Source organism: Psammomys obesus, unplaced genomic scaffold (assembly GCF_907164565.1).
Source record: "Psammomys obesus unplaced genomic scaffold, mPsaObe1.curated_primary_1811, whole genome shotgun sequence".
Classification (NCBI taxonomy): Eukaryota; Metazoa; Chordata; class Mammalia; order Rodentia; family Muridae; genus Psammomys; species Psammomys obesus.
The window spans coordinates 19103347-19126477 of NW_026596079.1; the positions used below are offsets into that span (position 1 = coordinate 19103347).

The following is a 23131-nucleotide window of genomic DNA, read 5'->3' on the forward strand; positions in this document are numbered from 1 at the left end:
TCTCTTTAGTGAGCCTCCAGGTACTGTGAAGGCGATCCCTGGGTATCATGGGCCTGGAAATATGCCCCTGCCTGGTGCAGTGTCTCCTGATTAAGCTGGCTGCCAGGCACAGGGCATTTCAGGCAGGAGTGGTGAATTTTAAAACCACACAATTACTAGTAGTTTGGAAAGTCCTTTTGAAACACCATGCCAATCACTGGATTCATTTTTCAAGCCTCTTTTTAAATGCAAAATATGCTAATATGTTGTTGCAGTGTCCAGCAGGGAAACCTGCTAGAATCTGGGGCCTCACTCCGCTGGAGGTTAAATGCGAGGCTGGTGGGAATCGGGTACTGCAAGAATAATGGTCCATTTTCCCTCCAGGGAAGAAAATAGGGCTGATGCCACTGTGCTCAAGTGTTCCTTTGTACTCCCTTCAGCTGCAGAAGGTGCAGAAAGTTGCAGATTCAGAAATAATGGGCTTCTCGGCTACCCCGGCCCCAATTCAGCCCCTGCTAAGTGAGATATGTCCTTGAGTCAGTGTTAACTCCTCCCTCCCAGCAAGGAAGAGACAATGCAAGAGGGAACAGAGAGAATGGGAGAAAAAAAATTTTATAGCGCGGAGGAGTAAATTAGTTTAGGCCAAAAGGGCTGGTTCGGCACAGCTATCGACAAATGGCACAGTTCTGTTCTTTGCAAAGCTCCATTTCTCTTACCTGCTTTAAGAGGAGGATAAATTACAGCCCAAGCAGGGCTCTCTCGGAGGTTTGGGGATGTCAGTTCATTACCAAATATTACACCTATTTGCCCCAAACCCTGGGCCTCTTACACTCACTTTATAACCAACTCCAAGATGTCATTAGAAGTTACATTTCTGGCTTATGTGAGTGTATATTGCTGGGTACTACGTTTTGCGTCCAGGACCCCAGGACTAGCCCTGGGAGGGTGAGTGGAGGGTAACACAGAAGTGGGACATTTAGATGTGTGAGTATAGTCATTGATAACCAAGCAACTGCCATCTTCCAAGGACCCCTAAGTGCTTAGTGTTAACATGCCTCAGCGGCGGTGGGGAAGAATACAGTGTGGGCCCAAAGGTAAGGTTCAACATGATAGCATGCTTGCTCCTCAAACAAGGAAGGCCCCATACATTTTATGGAGTCTTAGGCCTACTGCCTGTGAGTTGTTTGTTTGAGGTTGGGTTTGACCTTCAGATACATTTTGTTCCACCTATATCATGTTTTAAATATTTTCGGTATGTCTCTGAGAAATCAAGAATTTCTTGATTTTTCTTTTTCTTTTTTTTCCTCAAAAGACTAAGAAGGGGCTAGCTAGCATCTCAGAGCTTGTACTTCTGCATGGAATGATCAGGACTGGTTAGGAACCAGTGGCAAATGGACCTTTTAGACTGGGATTCTCACTGCCAAATCCATCTCCTTCTCTCTTATTTAAACTGTCTCCTTTATTCCAGGCACCTGCCTGGTCCTGGTCTTCAAGCCTAGCCTCAGTGCCTCTTTCTTTGTAAATTAAAGGTGTGAGGTTGAGAGTAAGACGTTGAGTTCATGCTTGAATTTGGAGCTCTGACTGACTGGCCCTGTGCTCTTTGCTACATCACACTGTGTGCTATCAAGACAACGAAGGGATACAGGATACTCTAAGTATAGTGGAATTGCCATAGCCACCTAATAAATGGGTAAGCCAATGGATGCAGAAAAGGACCAGCCCTGGCTTCAGATGCTGGCAGAAAAGGTGAGCAAGAGATCTTAAAAGAAGCAAGGGATGGACCAAGAGCAGCCTGGAAGAACTTAGAGAGAGATGCAGGGCTCTTAGCTGGGTAAACTCGGTTTACCCAGTTTTGTTTGTGACTTTTAAAATGTACTTTTATTATAAAGTAGAATGCAGAATTGCACATGACACTTTAACACAAGGCCGCCTGCAACTATTTATATGTATGGGTTTTTGTTGTCGTTGTTGGTGGTGGTTTTTAGTTTGTTTGTTTCTATTTTCTTTCCCAAATCACCAGAGCTTTTTAAAGTCAGTGCTCACTGTAGAGTAAGAAACCAAAATCCTTCTGTGTGGTTCACAGAATGGTAGGCATATTATGGGGCAGTTGGAAAAACCTGTGCCCCAAACTCCAACTTGACATGCAGGAAAGGCAGCCTGCTTTCTGCGGACCTCAGAGGGAGCCATTGCTTTTGGATTCTGAGAAGGATGGGGTGAGTGGGAGGAACCTGCCAGGGTGGCTGTCACCAGAGAGACATTGATGTAATCAGGAGCTCAGGCTGGAAGTGAAACGGTTGCTCTGGCTACAGAAGAATGGTGCCTACCAGAAACCAGATGGCAGAACTGTAACAGATCTGTTTTGGGCCGATGCTTGTTTAAACCGTGCAGCCCCACTCCCCATGTGGAAGGAGGGGGGTGCTTTGGGACACTACTGGGTTTATACAAGGTCATAAGGGTGGGGCCATCTTGAGGGGATGAGTGCCCTGAGGAGAGGAAGAGAGAACAGACTCTGTCCCCACCACTTAAGGACACATGAATGGTAGCCATCTGCAAACCAAGAAGGGGGCCCTCTCCAGGAACTGAATCTGCCAGCACCTTGAACTTGGACTTACTCCAGTTGTCAGGACGGTGAGAGGCAAATGTCTGTAGAGTTCTGTTGGCAGCATCAACTAAGACAAGTTGCTGGTGAAAGGGAAACTTAGAGGCTGAGGGCTCTAAGTCCCTAGTAGACAGGCAAGTACATGGCTCAAGATTGGGATGTGACTGGTCCAAGGTCTGATCTAGGCTATACATACTTCAAGAGTCTCTCTCTCTCTCTGTCTGTATCTGTCTCTGTTTTGCTTTGTCTGTCTGTCTGTCTCTCCAGGGTCTCGTATCTCAGGGAAGCCTCCTAGTTCATTCACCATATAGCCAAGGATGACTTTGGACTTCCTATTTCTCCCAACCTCCACCTCCCAGGTGCCAGAGTTACTGGCATGTGCCATCATGTTTGGGTGTCTTCTGTAGATTTCTTCTTCAGCCTTATTCCAAGCAGGGTCTCTCAGAGGGGCCAGGCCTGAGGCAGGATGGTGGCAGTGACCAGGACAGAGTCTTTCACTAAGCTTTCTAGTCCTGAAAGAGTCTAAATTTAAACTCTTGACATAGTCTGTGTACAGCTATGTGTGACAGCTTAAGGATGGGACTATACTGCTTATGTAGTACCCTGAAAAACAGATTTGAAATATCAACCTGTGAAAGGCTACACATAGCACCAAGCTATTGAATAGCATTTAAAAGATAACACTATCAATTTGTGGGTCCTGGGAATCTGGCTCAGTTGGTATCATGCCTGTTTAGTTTGATTCACAGCACTGTGTAAACTGAACATGGTGATACTTAGCTGTAATCCCAGGAATCAGTTAGTGGAAGCAGGGGGATCAGGAGTTCAAAATCATTCTCCTGTATGTGGTAAGTTTAAGGCCAGCCTGGGAGGTATATGAGAGAGACTGTCTCAAAAAAAAGTCAATAGTTCTATCACACAGATGCCCTGGTTAAGCTAAATGGGATACACAAACACACACACACACACACACACACACACACACACACACACACACACAAACACAGAGTCATGAATCTGGGAAAGGTACTAATAGGGAGAGGGGAGGGTTGGTAGGGATGAGGAGAGAAGTGATGATGTGTGGGGGTAGGGAGTGAGTCATCAGAATACATTGTATACTTGTATAAAAATGTCAAATAAGATAGTTAATAAATAAAATGAAAGCATTTGACTTATTGGCATAAATATTTTACAGATCCACAGTTTTTACATATTTAATCATATCTTGATATGCCTGCAGATGGAAATATGGTAGTGGTTGGGGTCTTCCATAAGATCCAAGTAGTAAAGAGAATGGAGAGTATTTCTGTCCCAGCAAGATGAAAAGCACAATGAACCTGCAAGTCATTAGATGTTTGCAGTGTACTGATGGGTGGATTAAAGATGGCCAGCCCTGTTCAAGAAATATTTGGTGCTTACCTGGGCTAGCTGCTAAATTGTCTGTGAAGTTATGCAATAAATACCATGTAAGTAAGGTACAACAGGTGTTAGGCTACATAGGACCTGCATGTCTGCTTGAAGATGTACCCAATGGCAGATGGCATGATGGGATGTGTGCCCTCCATCGCTCAAATATTCTAGTCCTGACCCTTAGAATTGCTGGATACGCTTTCTTATGGAGCTGTGCAGATGTGATAAGTAAGAGATTTTGAGATGGGGAATTGATGCTGACTTGTCCAGAAGGCTACATGTAATCACAAAGACCCTAATTCACGTGAAAAAGAAGAGAGATGGTCAGAACATCAATCAGGAGTAAGACACAGCAGTTCTTCCTCGGTTTAAAAACAGGAAGAAGGTGTTGTCAAGGAAAATGACTGTAGAGAGACTATCTTGTGATTTTTATGCAACACCTGTCAATAGAAATCTATAGCCTATAGAAAAGGGTATAGAAGGTGGGACATCTGATAGACAGAAAGGATTTTGGGATAGAGCAGGTGCAGAGATTCAGTCAGGAAGATGTGATGAGGACAGACACATGGTACCTGAGAAGAGATAACCAGCCATGTGGCAGAATGTAGACTAGTATAAATGGGTTATTTTAAGTTATGAGCTGGTCAGAGAAGAGCCTAGCTATATAACTTAGGTATCTGTAAATATATTATTAGTCCCATGAGTCATTATTCCAGGGGCCTGGGGTCGAAAGGAAAAGCACCCATCTATTACAGATGACTGGACTCTAAAAGTGGGAATTCCCAAGGCAATAGACTGCTCCTTCAAGCCTCCAGAAGAACAGCCCTACCAACATCCTGATTTGAGTTTAGGGAGACCCATTTCAGATCTCTAAGCCACAAGGCTATGAGATAATGGAGCTGTGTTGGGTCACAGCACCAAGTGTGTGGTGTTTTGTTGCAGTGGCCCTATGAAAGTCATACAAGATGGTAAGACAGATAGGAAATGTGGAGAAGCAGTCCTACTCTGATGCCAATCACCTCCTCAGAGTCCCTAAAAAACAAGAGCCTTGGGCTAGGTCGTCTCCCCAGTCTCTTCCTGTTTGGATGGACAAAGGCATGTCTGGTGGAATTGAAATACTCTGGACTGTGATGGAGGTTAGCTGAAAGAACAGTCTGTGCAGCATGCCATGAGAGTTCATATTGAATGGGCTGGACAGACCACTGAGCTCATGGAGTTCAGATCTGGGAAGTAAGCCAGGGTATATGTGAATTAGTGTGACAGTGTCCTTCAGAAGTTCATGTGGTAGAAGTTAAGCCCCAAATTCTCATGTTAATAGTATTCAGAGGTAGTTAGCATTAGATGAAGCCAAATAATGGGGACCCATGGCAGTATTAGTGATCTAAAAGAAGAACTAGAACAACTTTCCTAATGCTGCAACCCTTTATTGCAGTTCCTCATATTGTGGTGACCTCCAACCATAAAATTATTTTGTTACTACTTCATAACTGTAATTTTGCTGTTATGAATCATAATGTAAACATCAGATATCAGAATATCTGATATGCACCCTTAGAAGTGTCATTACCCACAGGCTGAGAACCACTTAGCTAGACAGACACAGCTTATGGTCTCACCGTATGATACCCTCTCCCAAGTTATAGCTCACAAGAAGCCCCTCACCAGATGTTTGCCATGCCCTTGAACATCCCAGCCTCCAGAACCTCTTTTCTTTGTGTATTAATCATACTGAGGTGTTTAGCCATAGTGTTAGAAAATGGCAAACTATCTAACTCTTCCACACATCAATGTTAGAATGAAACCTGTGGGGGAGAGAGAGAGAGACAGACAGGCAGACAGAGAGACAGATGGAAAAACAAAGAGAGAGAGAAACACAGACAGACAGGCAGACAAACACAGACAGAGAGAGAAAGATTGATTCTTTAGGGTGGTTGTGGTAGTTTGAACAGGTATGACCCCCATAGACTCATGTGTTTGAATGCTTGGCCCATGGGGAGTGGCACTATTAGGAGGTGTGGCCTTGTTGGAAGAAGTGTGTCACTGTGGAGGCAGGCTTTGAGATCTCATATATATGCCCAAGCTATGCCCAGTGTGACACACAGCCTCCTTCTCTTGCCTGTTGATCAAGATGTAGAACTCTCAGCTCCTTCTCCAGCACCATGTCTGCCTGTACACTGCCATGCTTTCCTCCATGATAAAAATGGACTAAACCTCTGAAACTGTAAGCCAGCCCCAATTATAAGAATTGCCTTGGTCATGGTGTCACAGCAACAAAACCCTAACTAAGACAGTGGTCAAGGCTGGCATCCCAGCGTGATGATGTGCCTAGGACCAGGTGATAAGATGAAGATGCAGGAAAGAAAAAGAAACTGAAAAAAAAATAGCCAAACAAAGTTAAACAGAATTATAGATGTAGAGTAGTCCTGAGGGATCGTATCTACGGATTGATTCACGTGTTCATTTGACACAATGTTTTATTAAACTGAACAGGCAGCAGAGCCATGGCACTGACAAAAGAGACAAGGTCTCTAAGGTGGTGTGGGACATTGGTATTGTGGGGTGGGAGGCAACACAGAAGCAAAACACTAAACAGGATTATGATATAAAAACACCGAAGAACTGGCTAAGGGGGCCGAGAGCTACTCCACCTCCCATAGCTGTTGACATCTGCACCCCAACATGTCCCATTTCTAAAACTAAAGGGATCAGGGTATCCCCTTGTCATAGAGCTGGCAGGTGGAACTCCCCTGTCGTGTCAAAGAGCTTGCGGGATTCTGCTCCTCACTTCACTTATAAAGGCTAGTGTGGACAGAGTTGAAGGAGGAAGTTGGTGTCTTTATGATTGCTAAATGACCCGTGCTCTCCGGTTGAGATCAAAACTCCAAGACTGACAAACGCAGAGTAAGATCTCTCAAGCAGGAGTCACCTCTCCAGGTACACACCAGAAAATGGGGTGTCGATAGAGGATGTGCTTAGTCCTTCTGCGACTTCGTATGCTAGGGTAGGTTGGTACTCGTGGGGAGGCAGAATGGGGAAGGGAGTGTGAAGATGGGACTGGGAAGAGAGGAGGGACTAAACCTCTCTGTGATCAGGCTGTAAGGTGATTAAATAAATTAATGAAAATAAAAAAGGTGTCTCAGGGATGTCTTGGATAAACTTCAGGGTTGATAAAGCACTGTGCATACTCTCCTTAATTGCCCTGGATTTATTTGGGTTCTGTGGGGTCTGAGAAGCTGGAAAAGATACTGTCCAGTTAGATCAAGTGAGTCTCGGGAGATGTGAGCTTTCACGTGTCAGGAGAGTGCAGTCTAAGGCCAGGGATCTGGCCAGCATGTCACACTGTAAAGAGCATGTACTTACTTTCTAAGTGTGTCTGAGATACGGAGATCAAAGTCTACATTTATGGGGCTCTTTATCCATCCGTATCTTCCTTCAGTCTTGCGTAAGAAATACACACTACATCCAAAGACCAGGAAACAAAACCTGGGGCCACAGCTGAGCACACCCTGTGTTCATGGGAAGTACATTTTAGAAGGCTGTTAATGTTCTAAGCATGGGGGAAGGGAAAGCTGTAGAAAGCAAGCCACCTGTCCCTGCCATGTCCTTTCCCGTGTAGAGGAGGCTGTCTGGACTTCCTCACAGCTCAGATTGGATGAGGCATATTGTGCATTCAGGTCCTGCAGCAGGAGCCTTCCAGCTGTCCTCCTGAGGGCTCTGCCCAGGCACCACAGAAAGCCCAGAGCTGAGCAGCCTTAAAGATGCAGGCTATGCCTTGCAGGAAAACCTCTCCAGAAGCCTGGGGCCTTGCCTCACCTGGTTGGGGTGGTGACCCTCATTTGTAACACACATTCCTTCAGTCAGGAGCTGTGGGGAGCTAGATGGGGACAGGCTGCCTTAAGAGAGCTAGATCCTCGGTCTTTTTTAGGCCTCTACTTCTCAGGAGCCAGAGAGAAACAAGCGTTGGTTTCCTCTGTTTCAAAGCTCCTCCTGCCCCTTGCAGCGTCTCACCAGTAGCCATTTTCTCAGCTCAGCTCGTGCCTCTCCCTCTGTCACACAGCTCCATGGGACAAATCCTGCCATTCAGAGTCCTGAACACTTGCTATGGCTTAGAGCCCTAGGTCCGGCAGTGTCTAGTACTTTGAACAAGTCCCATTGCTCCTCTGACCTCACTTATTGAAGGATAGGGGTGCAGAGGATGTTCCTACCTTCTGTCCCCTACCTTCCAGGGGCTCCCTTAAAAACAAAACAAAACACCCCCCCCCCCCACAAAACCTCAGGCATGGCAGCAGACCAGTCGGGGACCTTGACCTGGTACAGGCTCCTCCTTCTCTGGGTTTTTACTGATAGAGCACAAATATGAGACCATCAAGTGCAATACTGGTTTCGCTATTCCCTTTTAAAGCATCCACTTCTAGACAAGTGTCACTTAATACTTAAGATAGGTAGGAGTAAAGTTGCCTTTTTGGACATGGGAGCGAAGTCCTGGAAGGTCTCCTTCCACTGTGGCCTCTGAGGCACCCTCTTGTAGCCCAGATCCTCGAGGCACATTGTCATTGCCATAGGTGGTCATTCTGAAAATGACCTTGAATCTAGCTATACTGGCTACTCATTCACACCCCACTGCTTACCTTCTCTGTGAACTCCTCTAATCTTCAAAATGTGTCTACAAAAGATATGCTGATTGACCTAGCTGACCAGATACTAGCTGCAGGGATCAGCTGGGCCTCAAATTCACAGGGATTTGCCTGCCTCTGCCTCCTGGGTACTGAGATCAAAGGTGGGTACCACTATGTTTGGCCCTCCCTGGTTCTTTAAAGCGCTTGATTTTAAACATTGCCCTCAAGGATGTAGGCAATGAGCACTGTGAAGTAAAAAATGGAGGTATGAGAACATTAACCCAGTCCCAAAGCATGGCTACGAAGCCATGCCTCACTGCTGAGACAAAGGCCATGAGCAACTTTTTGAGCCACACTTCCCTCCATCCAGGGGAGGCACAGGTGACACGCACAACCTAGCCCTCAGTATCTCCAGGCCAGTATTTCCTTCTTCTGCCCCCTTGTCATGCCCTTAAATGTAATCACCAACCCTCCAGTGATAGACACAGCAAGTTGGAAGGGGAGGGAGGCGGGTGCTATTTATAATTCGGCTGTGTTCACCCTCAGAACACAGCCATTTATTCTAGGCCACCTGCCAGAGGCCCACATTCCCCTGGCTCTATATATGGGCCTTACCACGGGCCCCTTTGCCACATCCTTGCTTCTGACGGGCCCTGGGAAGCCTGGCAAACCAGGAGGCCGAGCCAGCTCTGCAACTCCAGACAGTCACACTGGGATTGTTCTGCAGAGGTCTCTGAGGCAGCTTGATAGGGGACTCTGGGGGCACTGGCCTGGTAGGGTTTGGAGGGCAGTTGTTTTGTTGCTAGGGTTTGAACCAAAGTGGTGAGGGAAAAAAATGCATCCTGCTCTAAAACATTAGGTCACCCCCTTCTTTTTGCCAAGAGGTTTTCAATTGTTTCCATCGTGATGTGACTGAGGTCTGTGGCAGCCTTGCCAACTCCTGAAGGCTGTGAAAGTGGGATTTATAGATGCCCTGGACAGGAGGGAGAGGCAGGCCAGCCAAAGCAGGGGTGGAGGGCTGTAGAGACGTAGATACTTTCTGCTGGCTCCTAGCTTGGCTTAGCATGTATTAAGGATGCCAGGAGAACAGCTAGCTGGCCTTCCGGGAGGGTGGGATATGGAGACCTCACTGACATCTGGAAGTCAAGCCTAAAAGCAGACTAGCCTCATCTAACACAGTGCTCACTCCGCCTGTTGCTGCTGCCCTGGACACAGGCGCATCCCAACCTGAAGGCTCAGGGGGACACTCTTTTGCAGGTCTTTGATCACTTTTCTTCTTATTTCAACTCAAATTTGAATCATTTATTTTATTTTACTTTATTTTATTTTATTTTATTATTTTATTTTTTGATAGTCATTAGTCCAGGCTGGTTGAACTCCCTATGTTGGCAAGGATGACCCTGAATGCCTTTGCCTCCACCTCTGAGTGAATTACAAGCGCTTGCTACCACACCTGTTTTCTGCAGTGCTGGGGATTAAACCTGGGCTTTTTGCACACAAGGCAAATGTTCTACCCACAGAGCTACATCCTCAAGCCTAGCTCAAGTCCTTTCTCTAGAAAGCTTTCTGTGGCCATTTTGCTACCTCTTCCTTGGGATGGGGAAAACCCAGCATTGTGAATACTAAGAACGAGCTTGGACCGACTCCGTGCTTACTCTGTGACAACCACCTCACAGCATCTCATGCACTTGTTCTCCTGCAACACAGATGCTAGCATGTAAGAAAGGGAAGGCAAGCAAGGAACAGGTCCCAGGCGTGTCCAGCTCTTTCAGCCCAACCTTCCTGTGGACCACAGGTCTGAGTCTTGTCATTCACATATGCCGTCTTTGTTACTGGTATGTAGTCATATCTTGTTAGGTTCTGGTAATTGCCTGTCCCTAAGGCTCTTAAGGTCCTTGCATGTAGAGACCATGTCTTCAGTGTCTTGCCTATTTCTCTTCTCCACCCCCTCCTAGAGCACCTGGAACCACCTAGACTAGCAGAAAAAATTTCCCATCATGCATTGGTACTTTGGTTGTGCACCCCTTCTATCTTTGAGCTCTCTTCACTTGTACACAGATGCTTAGCTCTCAGTGTAGACTAGGTGGCTCCTGAGACCCTTGAATAGTGGCCATGTGCACCAGAACCATATTTCTTTGTTGCCTCAAACAAATTTGAGAATGGTGTTCCACTGTAGAAAGCAGCAGCAGCAACAGTTAGCAGCAACAGCTAGCAGTAGCAGCAGCAGCAGCAGAAATTCCTAAGCAATGAAGATCCCGTTTTCTTGCGAACATACTCATCATTAAAAAAACAAAAACAAACCCTCAAAATTCCTCACAGGGCTAGTCCTAGATGCCACGTCTCTTCATGAGATACATTTTTAAAATACAGTTTTGGACTTTCATGAAGGGCAAGCAAGGCCTGGAGGGGAGGTCCATTTCACTGAAACCTTGAAGCCAGTAGCCACAATCACATCTCTATCTGACAGACAAGGAAACAGGCAGAGAGGAAGGAGGACCTGTCCAGCATCTATCACCAGGTCAGTGGCAATGAGATCATATGAGAAGGCCTTATGGAAATCAGGCTAATTTGGACACAGACACAGGTATCCAATGTGACTATAGTCGCCTTACAGACATGAAGGGTGATACTGATATTTCAGGTAACTGTACACCCTCCCCCTTTCTTCCTTTGCTGAGTGTGCCTTTTCCTTCTCCAAATGAAGGGCAAGTACCAAGTGGATGGTAACTGGGTATCAGTTTTCTTCTTACTACAAGCTGAGTCCTGAGTGTGAACCTGGATGAACTGAATTGATATTGGGTCTACACAGAATGTGGATCTCTGTGAGGTTGAGTCCAGCCTGGTCTACAAAGCGAGTCGAGTCCAGAATATCCAAGGCTACACCAAGAAACCCTGTCTCAAACAAAACAAAACAACAATAACAACAGAATGCTTGGAAAGCCACTGGCTCATGCAGCTATGAGCATGGTTCTGGGTTCATTCCTCTAAGCCAAACATCAAAAAAGAGGGTGATGACTTGTTACAAAGTGAAGCAGGATCTTTAGATGGGATGGCTACAAGTACTCTGGGCACCGAAGGGGGGAGAGCACTGAGGGCTGAGTCATCTGTGAAGCCTTCTTTGGGGAGGAGGGCTACCCCTGTTCATTAGAGGGTCTATGAACAAACAGCTTTGGCATCATCTAGAGGAGTTAAGGGCCCTCAGGACAAGGCTGCTGCTAAGGTCGCTGGGCCTGTCTAGCCATTACAGAGAGGATGATATAGGACATGTAGCCTCCAGGTGGATGCAGCAGGTTTATATTTCAGTTGCAGCACTCACTGCAGAGCAAGAGGTGAGCCACACAGTTCACTTCCGCTAAAGGGCTGGAATCCTACGGCTGGAGAGCTTTTATGATAACGCGCCATCAATAGCTCCTGTCTCCTGCTATGCCTACTGGTGCTCTGGGTCCAGCCAATAGAACACCTCTAGCCCAATTCTCTCAGTTCTCTGAAATCCTCTGTAGAATTGTGCTTCCCATACTGAGGAGGCCAGCACCATTTTCTGCTTCCTTCCAGCAGTGCCACTGTGAGCCTGGGGTCAGGAGCCAAACAAAACATGTCACCGGCTTAAGCCTTCCTGGGCTATCAGAGAAACTCCCCAAATGCAGTTGTCTTCCCATTGTTTCACATGGAAACTATGCCATGTGGGAGAAGTCTGGTGCTGAGAATAGTGAGTGAGTGCGAGAGACTGCGGGGCAAGTGGGAGCTAAGAGTGGGAACACCAGCTAAATAAAGGGAAAGGAGCACGGATGCCATGTGTGAGGTCTGGCTGATGTCATGTGCTTTCCAGCCTTCCCATCAGTTAGATACAACTTTGTGACTGCTCTCTGGCCAGTGGTACCCAAATAGAGCCATGCGGATCAACTCTAGGCTTGACTAAAAGAACATCTTCCATTTGTAGTTCTCATAGCTTCCCCACCCACCACCAAACAGTGAGAGTTCCCAGAACCTGAGGGAGACAGAGCTAAAAGAAAGGTGGTGCTTGGGGCCCCAAACGATGGTGGAAGGTTGAAGTTGAGAGCACACCAGAATGGTGGTATGAACAAGGAACAAAATCTTAGTGTGTTGGCTCATTTTGATGTTTGGATTGTCACAGTAGCCCAGTGCAATATCATCTCTAAGTAGCTGAGTAGCTTTGGCTAAAGTTTCCATAGCCTTCCAACTTTGGTTTTTCTCATGTGGAAAGTGAGAATCAACAGACCTTCCTAAGAATAATTACCTCAGTATTTATAAAGCTCCCCAAACCAAGGCTTCATGGTGACTTCAGTGGGCCCTGGTCAGTTTTGCATTTCATGGTCCTTTTCTCCACACATAAATAATATCAATAAATAATTTTCACTGATTAATGATAAACATAAATTAGGTTATGACTATTTATATATAGATAGATAAATCTAGGTTGACTTAATTATGATGCCTACTCCTATTTACTTTTATACTTGATTTTACATTCTTTCTTTTCTTCCTGATTCTGTAAGAAATAAAATTAAATGTTTTTTGGGTGCTTAAAAGTATCATGGGCCATGGGCCTGGTATTACTGTGCCAAGCAGAGACACTGGCCATCTTCTAGACTACCGAGCCAAGAATGCACATAATGTGTTCAACTAGAATCGGCATTTATAAATATAATAATAGGAGTGATAAGGCATGAAACAGCCCTGGATGGCTGTAAAGGCTTTTTTGCATTCTGCATTTCCTCCAACCCTCATTCATGACTTGAGATGGGTGTACTTGTATTTTATGATGAGAAAGGGGAGGATGAAGGAAGCCACTGAGTTGTATGTGTAGGAGGCCTAACCCTTGGTGCCTTTTGCCTGGCATATTGCTGGACACTCTCCTTACTTAGTTACCCTTAATGTCTCAGGCCTATGATGAGGCTCTTTTTTTTTTTCTTAAATCACTTGTTTTAATGACTATAAAAAAATAAATTGTTGCTGAGGACAAGCGGCCAAACCAAGAACTAAAGCCACTTCTCTTGGTGCCCTAGAGGTTTGCTTTGCCACCTGGGTTTTCCATCCATCAGGAGCTGTGACATAAAACTGATAGATGGCAGTCTCTCAGAGAGTGCCAGACACACCAACACCTCCTTTAACAGAATAGAGAAGTACGTGCTTAGGGCTGGAATCAAACACCTCGTGCCACGTTAAAGTGTGCCTCTCATTCTCTATCCAAATGTACTCTTTAGAAGGTCTAATTATAGCGGCTTCTATTTTCTTGTAAACAATCACATCTGTCATAGCCGATTTCACTGATCCAAGGCTCCGAGTTGGCAATCTTGGCGGCCTGAGCCAATGTGTCAATTATGCCGATGAGGCTGTGGGCAAAAGTTGCATGAAATGGAAGAGAAAGAGGTAAAAAAAAATCAGTTACAGTCATATAGACGGTGAGGACCAATATGTGCTTTTTCACAGCCATAATATCAACACAAACTCCAAAACCTGGCCAACACATGTCAATCCCTTGACAATCTGACTTAGTGCAACAGATGCAGCCAGCCAGTTCCCAGAAAATAAAAACAATCTTTTTAGTAGAGAGCCAATCCCAAAGACCGGCTTCTTCGATATCTTTTTATTCTGAGTAGATACTGCAAGGAACTTGATATGGCTCTTCACAGTTCTTTTCAGGAAGATGGGAGAGTTGAAGGGCTGTTGTGATTGATTACCTTTAGGGACTTTGGGATTGTATTTGGAGCATAGCTGCTCAGCCAGCAGAGACTGGTGGCTACATCTGGACTGGGATCCATGTTTTCTCTCTTGGTCCAGTTCATCAGTTCGATTATGTGGCTAAGCAAATGAGTTATCCTTCCTGAATTCATCTCAGCTTCTCATTTTTAGAAGGTGGTGAGAATTCTACCTGCCAGAATCTGTGGGGCTAAGTGACATAAAACCTGGACATGACAGTCTGGTGGAGTGAGTAAGCCCTACAAAAACACTATAGTAGTCATTATCAGGTTATCAAATGCCAAGTGTGTTGGCAATCCTTGAGGATGGCTTCTTTCTACAGTCAGGGTTTCTCGGTGCTTGACCCAGTTATGGTATGCTTCAGAGGACATACACCCAAACACCTCTTCCCAGGGGACCCTAAAGTCCTCTTGTCAGGCAAAATCGAAAGGTCCTTGAATTGGATAGACACCAGTGAGAGGAGCATCTTCCAGGAAAGAAGCATGAAAATGAAAGTGGCTGATCCCCAGTGCAGATCCCACAGGAAATGGACACATTCTCTGGTTTACCTGAGCTCTGGACTTTGGTACAGCCTTCCTTGGGTCTGGCCATTTTCTGTGATCAGAGGTGTCAGAAAGGCAGACGCTTAAGCCAGCTTGCCCGGGCTTCCAGTCTGGCTCACCTACTTAAGTGTGGTGGGCTTTTGGACTAGTCACATCACCTTTCTCAGCCTGGTCCCCTCTTCTCTAAAATGAGGAAACAGAGCTCTGTTCTTAAGGTGGTGGTCAGGAATAAGGGATCATTAGATGCTGACATCTTACAACAGGGTCAGGTTCACAGGAAGCAGTCAATACACAGCAGGATGTACTCTCACTGCTGTTGTGGTCACACTGTAAGCCAGTGATCTCCCTTCCCTCATCCTGGATTTGCTAGTGCACCCTTTAACATGTAAACAATCATTTCCTGCATCACATGTCTCACTAGGACGGAAGTTCTATTATTGTTAATGTAGAAGTCTCACGTGCCATAAAAGCAAAGCGCTAAGAAGCCCATGATCTACTTCGGAAGCTTCCAGAGAGACGCAGTCACCGTCTTCAAAGGAAGTTCACATCCAGAGCAGAGACATGGAAGAGAAACAGGCGACCTGGGGACCAGCTCAGTGCACTGATCCTATTTTGTGACCCCTGACAAACTGCTTTTCTCTCTCTGGTATTAATATTCCCAGTTGTAAAACTAAGGGAGATTTTGGCTACAAAGCTCGGTTCATTCATGTCTAAAAAGGTCAAATAACTGCAGCTACCAGTACTGCTATGGAAGAGGTCTTTGGCTCCTGTGGCACTGTGTCACCCAGCTTTAGGGTTCTCCAGAACTCATAGCCATGCTGCTCCATCCATTGCTGCCTTTGCTTTCCTTATCTTCTCAAGCACATACCTGCCGTAGGGCCTTGCTCCCAACTGCCTCTCCACCTGGACACCTCTTTCCCTAAGTAGCCCCATGGCTCATTCCCTCACTTCTGTCAACTCTCAGGTTATGATTCTCACTGCCCCCATTAACAAGTGCCACTTTATACTCTAGTATATGATTTACCACTCAGGATGCTTACTGCTTTTCCTCTGTCTCTCTCCAGGTCAAAAATGTGAGTTCCAAGAGCAGAAATCTCCATTTCTTCCCCCTTGAAGCCCAGGTGTGTCGCCTGGTGCAGAGCAGGATAAATATTTGAGGACTCATTGAATAAATTAACAATAAGCATCATGCACACAAAGAACACGGTCACTAAAATCTCAGCCTTCCTAAAGGTGGGAGGGGATTGTTACTCTCCCACCTTTTGTCTGCACGGAAGCATCTTTATCCAGCACCCAGGACATGCGTCCTACATTTCCTCTAGGGGATGTGGCTAAGAATGAGTGAGCTGTTAACACCCTCTCCCTCTACTGTCTTGGTGGGGTTGGTCTCCTATAGACATTTCTTTGTCTGTCTTCTGGCATCAGAGAACAGCAGTGGCTTGCTCTATGGAAGACTCTGTCTTGAACATTCAAAGTTCCTTTTCTTGCATGGAGGTCATGAAGGCAGGGTGTATTGGAGTAGCCAGTTGGCTAGTAGACTTGGGTCATATTCTCAAGTCTGCCTCGGTCAGCAGCACTGTGTGTATTTTGATCTCCAGCTGTCTGGCTCTTCTCCTCTCTGCCTACATGGTTCTGAAGTTTCTCAGGTGGTGGAGTTGTGTCGTTTGCTGACCCCCCACCCCACTCCCAAACTCTGACACCAAACACTCCCAGCTTTAAAAAGTAAAACTTATGCTACCTTGTTCCAGACTGTGCTAACCTGGCCACTGTCATTTGACACGTCATTTCTGCGGGTGTCCCACTTTACCCACGATAACTGAAACCGAGCAAACGTCTGCATTGGGGTCTGTAATCCCGGGGGAGGGGAGTGGCCATTCACACCTGCCGCTTTATACCGTACAGCTTCGCTCTCCATGGTTTGTCTTCATGCTCAGCTGGCCTGAGGTGATATGCTCCTAGGGGACAGACCTCTGGGTTCATCTGCATTTGTGAGGGGGTTTCTAGACTGTGTTAAATGAAGTGGGTTAATTCAATACTCCATATTGTATGTGGGTGGCACTTTCCTGTGGACGGGATCCAGGCTGCGTAAAAAGGAGAAAGCGAGCTGAGTACCAGCATGCATGTCTCTTGGCTTCCTGCGTGTGAATGCAATGTGGCCAACTGCCGCCTCACACTCCCGCTGCCACAGCCGACAGCTTCGTCTGCTGCTCTATACCTTCTCTGCCCCAAGGACCCTACATCTATGACATTGCTTCCTCGGGGTATTTTATTACAGCAACAAGTAAAGTAACTAATAGGATGCTGCTAAAAGATTTGTTTTATGCCCCTTGCCCACTGAGGCCTTCCACGCACCTATGTCCACAGAGCCCTGACTGCCATGTCTGCTCCTGCAGGACTTGATGTTATTCTCTTAAGTCACTAGATTTGGTCCATCCCTCCTGTCTGCTGAGACCTTTAGGCTCTATACTATCACCATCATTTTCAACGTCAGGTCATCTCTGGACACAAGGAAATGACAGTGACCTCTTACTGGATGCTATAGGGATTTGGGCAACGGGCCAAGCATTTTCTGTGTTGTTACATTTAATCATCCAAAAAAGCCAGGGAGGCAGGGTTACTGTTTCCTACAATGTTACAGTGAGGCCACTGGGGGTCTGGAAAGCGCCTTTGCTTGTCAGCTTAGGTCACAAGTAGCAGTGAAAGTTCTGAGGCCTGCAAGCTGGACGACTTATACAAACTACAAATGGAAACACAGAACAGCAGTAAATCCACAGAAGCCAGATCCCCAAACAGGCACTTCAGTTCAGCTGATATCACTGGGATCCAGCTGCAGTTGTTGGTGTGACCATTGTGACTGAGGGGCTGACAACTAACCCCTCCCGTACCTTGATAAGATGCAGGGACAACGATTTTCACTACCCTCCCCATTCAGCAGCTCGGAAAACATTTTTGAAAATGAAGTAAATCCGGCTCTGCCTGATTTTGGCAAGCCCGTGCCCGATTCTCACATCCTCTTCTTTGTGCCTTTGGTTCCCCAGCACAGCCTTAGAAACAGTCTAGAGAGCCAGAGGACTGAGGTTCTAGAGGCTGACAGTGACAAAGGTTCCAACTAGGTCAGAACTGTGGTTGTGCCCAACTACTCTCTTTGGCAAGTGGGACTGGGGTGGGAAGGGGGGGGGGTGGAGATGATCCTGGAGCTGGGTGGGAAGGAATCAGAGGGCCCACCTGGCAAGAGGGACTCTGCTTAGGCCTGTGTGTTCCCCTATTCAGGTCCTGGAGCTTTAGGGGTGTGAGCAGTTGAAGTAGAGAACCCTAAGCTCCTTTCTGAACCATTCAGAAAACAGTGAGGGCGAGTCACCTTGCAGCATGGAAATGAGCTGCCTCTGTTTACTAAGAGCTTGCCACTTGCTAAGCACTGTGCATAGTACTGGACTTGCAGAATCTCTCAAAATGCTTAAAAATACCTTTTAGCAAAGAATTACGAGCACAGGATCAAAAAGGTTTATAACAAAACCCACCAGTTTATAACCTACCTATCTCCATCACATTCTCCCAAAGGTCACCTTTTCTAATCCCCTCGGCCACCTCATTTTTAGTGAATGACCTCTTTAAGAACAGAATTGCTGTGTACCCTGGCCAAACACAGGGCAGAGCTCAGAGAGTCTTGTGGAAGAGTGGGAGGGGTGGGGGGAGGATAGAAGGACCAGCACAGGAGCGCCACAAAAAGACCAACAAAGCCAACTAACCAGGGCCCACAGGGGCCTGCTGAGACTGAAGCACCAACAAAGGACCATGCATAGACTGGAGTTAGGCCCATACATAGATGTAGCCAATAAGCAGCTCGGTCTTTATGTAGGTACCCTAGTAAGGGGAGTGGGGACTATCTCTGACAAGGATTCTGTTGCATGTTTTTTGATCACTCCCTCCTGGCGGGGCTGGTTCATCAGGCCACAGTGGAAGAGGATTGCTCAGTCTTGATTCAACTTGATGTGCTAGTGTGGGTTGGTTGGGGTGGGGGAAGGGGATTCCCCTTTTCTAAGGAATAGCGGAAGGGAATAGCGGGGAAAGAGGGGGGGAGAGGGCTACCATCAGGATATAAAGGAAGGAAGGAAGGAAGGAAGGAAGGAAGGAAGGAAGATAAAGAAAGAAAGAGAAGAAGAGAATAGCATTACTTTAATCTTTTGATAGAACAGGTAACAGCCATACAATTATGACCCTTGCTTACAGATGATAAAGCAGCCGTACAGAGTGACCAAGGTCACCAGCTGTCGAGGGAGCAGGGGCAGGAATCAGACTCACATCTGCCTCTCTTCATAAATTCTGGGTCACATTCATGCCTGCCAGAAGGTGCAGGGCTTCTGGGTCATCTGTTGTCTGAAAGCACTCAGGGTGGACGTAGCTAAATATGTCGAGGTTTGTGCATTGCAAAACATTTGTTAGAAGAATTAGCCTAGGGAAGAAGCCAGGTGCAGATCTTTCTGAGGGCATTCGCTCACTGCCTTGGTGATTGGCACACCATTCCCTTCTCTGTGACTAACTCCTCAGCTCTCATCCTGACTCATGGATTAGGAGTGACACGAGCTAGCAGATATTCTGTGACTACTCCTGCATGGAGGTAGCACCCTCAAGAATCCAGCTTTTTAACCTGCAGGTTTTGGACTAGTGATGTAACTGATCAAAAAAAAAAAAATCGGCAACAGTAAAAGGTTTCTGAACATGCGTGATGACCAACGATGAATTTGGAATCAGCTGTGTACTAAGTATGAGGTGCTTGTGGCTATACTCACCTGTGCTGCATCTTATGACGTCACTGAAACCTTGGTCCGGAACACACAATACACAGACTTTGTGTTGCATGTGCGGTACCGGCAAACTCCTTCAAACACCCAGCTTTATTAGTGATTATTCTATATTTTGATTACTCTATGTTGCCAATTCCTGTGTCTTTGATTGTCCATGCAATTTTTTTTTTGCTCTCACAGAAACAAAATGGTTTTAATTACAGAAAACAAAGGCTTTTAATATTTTCCTACCAGCAACGCTCAGCATGTAAGTATCAATCACTGCACCTTTGAATTGTTCTGAATGAGGATGTGTGATTTTAAAAATTGCTATTTGAGTGGGTGACTTGGGTTTCATAAAAAAATCGTTAACTGAATCTTTACTTGGGGTTTAGACAGGATTCCGCAGTTTCTGAAGTCGCCCTAAACATCTGCCTGTCACTTAGTCTTGTGGATTTATGGTGTCTGAAAAAGGTTGAAGATGTTGTATGTCTTGTAAAATCAGACTCGCAGCCGAGGTTTAAATCTTCGTGTGTATGAAAGAATAAACCAGCACACCTGTCTCATTAGTATGTGATTTGTTTTCGTATAAAATATGAAATATAAATAAGTATATATGTATTAAAGAATTGTCGGAAGAGGCATTTCTTCATGATTCATTCAACTTCAATTTGTGTATCTAGTTTATTTGTACCTAATTCTATAAAGAACTCTTGATGAAAGGGGTTGTGGGTAGAAAGGTTTAAGAAGCCCAGCCTAGAGTACTGTTATCACTCTTGGTGCTGCTATCTTTCACTCTGACATTTCTTGAAGTCTTCAGACATAGCTGTGTGGCCCTCACATGGGAGAGGATTCAGGCAGAAAAGCTTGCTAGTGTCTTACCAGCATTTAAAGGTGGGATTATAAGCTCTGTTATATGACAAGTAAACAAACGGAAAAAAGGTAAGTGACCTGCCCAAGGGTTAGGGTGACTCATGTGAGAAGCAAGTGGGCACCCTTATTAACATTGGGCCCTAGGCATCACCATCACTGATCTTACCCCTGACTGTGGGCATCCCTGTCTGTGTAGATCCCTGTCTGTCCGGCCTGAAGCAGCAGGCTTAAGCCCTTCCACTTCAAAAGCAAGCTTACCACCAACTGCCTCACACATCAGTTCGAATGTAAAGCACTACTTTTGCTCTTTCTACCTATAACCCCTGATTGTAATGTTTTTGTTTTCCTTCTTTGCATGCAGTCTAGAATTCTGAATGAATGTAAAAGGAGTCCCTGAATCAACAGATACATAACATTATCAAAACTCTTAGGAACAAACCGTTTATTTTCCCCATGAGCGGGAGCTTAACAGGATAATACTTTCAATTATATTATTCAGTAACAATGCTATTTAGGGCCTGAGTGACGGTCTGATTTGTAGTTAATAGGTCAGTGGCTCACTCACTGGAAAATATCTGAGGCTGCCTGCGAGGAGCCAGGCATTGTCCCAGCCTTGATGATCTAACAATGACAGCATCAGCAGCTCCCTGGAAGTCTGCTCTGGGTTGGAACCCTCCCCCTTCTTCCAAGTGGCACCCCTCCCCCTCCCCCTCCACTTCTTACAGCCTGCCTGCTTTACCCTCTGTGCCATTGCTCTGTCCATCTCCTGGCTGAACTCTGCCAGTGGGAAGAAGTAGAGACAGATGACAGGGCCAAAGGGCCAAGGCACCTGTGTACAAATCTCTGCTCTCTGCTCCCACTGAGAGATCAGGGAGAATGACTGTCCTTCCTTCCCAGCCTCAGGCTACCACTCCGACAAATGGGGCAAAGGCAACTCTCACCCTCCCCCCCTCCCCCAGTGTAGCTTGCATGTCTCAATGTACCTAGCACAGTGTCTGGCCTCGGTAGGCATGGGTCCTAGTGGCCTGTCCTCCCACTCTCAAATGGGACAGCCACTCTCCTGAGTCCCCGGCCCATACTCTTCAGGCAAAACTACCAACCTTGTAGCCTAGTTCTTATTTGCCTCCTGTAGATCCTGTTCAGCCCTCTCTGTTAAGCAGCTCATAAACCCTTTTCCCATTTTGTTTGTGTACAGCATGTCTTTCTTGTTGGATACCTAACTCAGCTGCCTCGATACTCCATGGTGTAGGTACTGTTTTTTTTTTTTTCTTTAATACACGCTTGTATTGCGCATTAAAGATTGTGTCCATTTCCACAGATGGGAAGACTGAGGCATAAAGGCCAATGGAGGCACCATGATTAAGGAAGTATCACAACTGTCCCAATACTTTGTGAGGCAGTGAGGAATGTGGTCTTCTGTGGGACGCAGTGCTAGGATTTAGCTCTAGCTGTCCGGCATAGTGACCTTGCTTGCTTTCCATGCCCTATGTCTGGGCTGCCTTCTCTTATCAGACTCCCTCTGTGCTCCCTACCAGTATTCTTTCCCTTCCCCCAAGAACTGTTTTAGATCACTCTTTGCCTTGGGGTCTGCTCACGGATTTTGACAGTGAATTCATGGCTGGGGCTGGGTTTAGCCTTTGAGCGCCAAGGGCTGCACATGAGGACCCACGAGCCTCCGGTCCAGTCTCACCTCTGCGCCTGGCACTGAGTGCTGCAGAGAATGAATGCTTTTCTAGAGACACATCCGGTTTTGCATCCAGGCCAGCTGCACATAGTCAGGTGACTGTGGGCATTAGGTAACTCCCTGGAGCCCTGCTTTCTTCCCCGGGAAACCACATCTTCCCCGGCAGCCACATCTACCGTGAAGAGCCGTGCAGATCTGCAGGTGTGAAAATGTGAGTGGGAGCATCTCGCACAGGGGTGTGGGGCGTTGAGTGCCTGTTGGGGGCTAACTTGTTCTGCACTCTAACTGCCATCTGCATCTGGCACCCAGACACCCGAGCCTCCTAGAAGAGATCACGCTTTACAGGTATTTGCCACCACCCCTGGCACGGCAGCAGGCACTTAATGCCTGTTGGATGAGTAACACAAATGAAAGGATCCCTAAAGAGAACCCACCCATGAGTGATGATGGAGTTTCTGGAGCATTCCTTCATCCACTCCGTTTTAGTCTCTAGTCCATACAAGGCTCTAAGCATTATTCTCAAACAGCGGTGACCAAAACCCACCACGTGTCCTTCTCAGAGGTGGCTTATCACCTGGGAGAGATCAGAGAGCCTACGAGATGGCCTCCAGACTGATTTGGACACTTTTGAAAGAGTTCCCACACCCAAGGGAGTCAGGTTTCATTATTAGGGTGGAGCCAGGTATGTATGGGATTTCTAGAAACTCCTCAGGTGAGTGCAATCTGCTGCCAGGTGGAGAACCCCTGGGATCAACAACAACAACAAAACAAGAACCATTTCAGAGAGTGAAGGGGATGGGGAAGAAAACAGAACAGGGAGTAATTTGGCCCAAGGGTCTTAGACAATTTCACACTTCTAGGGGACTTCTGACATAATCTGGAGATGTTTTGCTTGTCATAACTGGGGGAAAGTTGCAGATGTTAGGGCA

At 46.3% G+C, this 23131-nt stretch overlaps 1 protein-coding gene across 3 annotated transcripts in view; it reads right to left on the reverse strand.

The window, feature by feature from the left end:
* Positions 1 to 23131, reverse strand: part of Zhx2 (zinc fingers and homeoboxes 2) — a 149316-nt gene that overhangs the window by 107003 nt on the left and 19182 nt on the right. Inside the window, exon 1 of one of the 3 annotated variants that reach the window (XM_055626502.1) lies at positions 19652 to 19699. The exons of the other annotated variants lie outside the window; for them this stretch is intronic. The gene's annotated coding sequence lies outside the window, so the exon portion shown is untranslated. Of the gene's footprint in view, positions 1 to 19651; positions 19700 to 23131 lie in introns of those variants that run through there. 3 annotated transcript variants of the gene reach the window in all.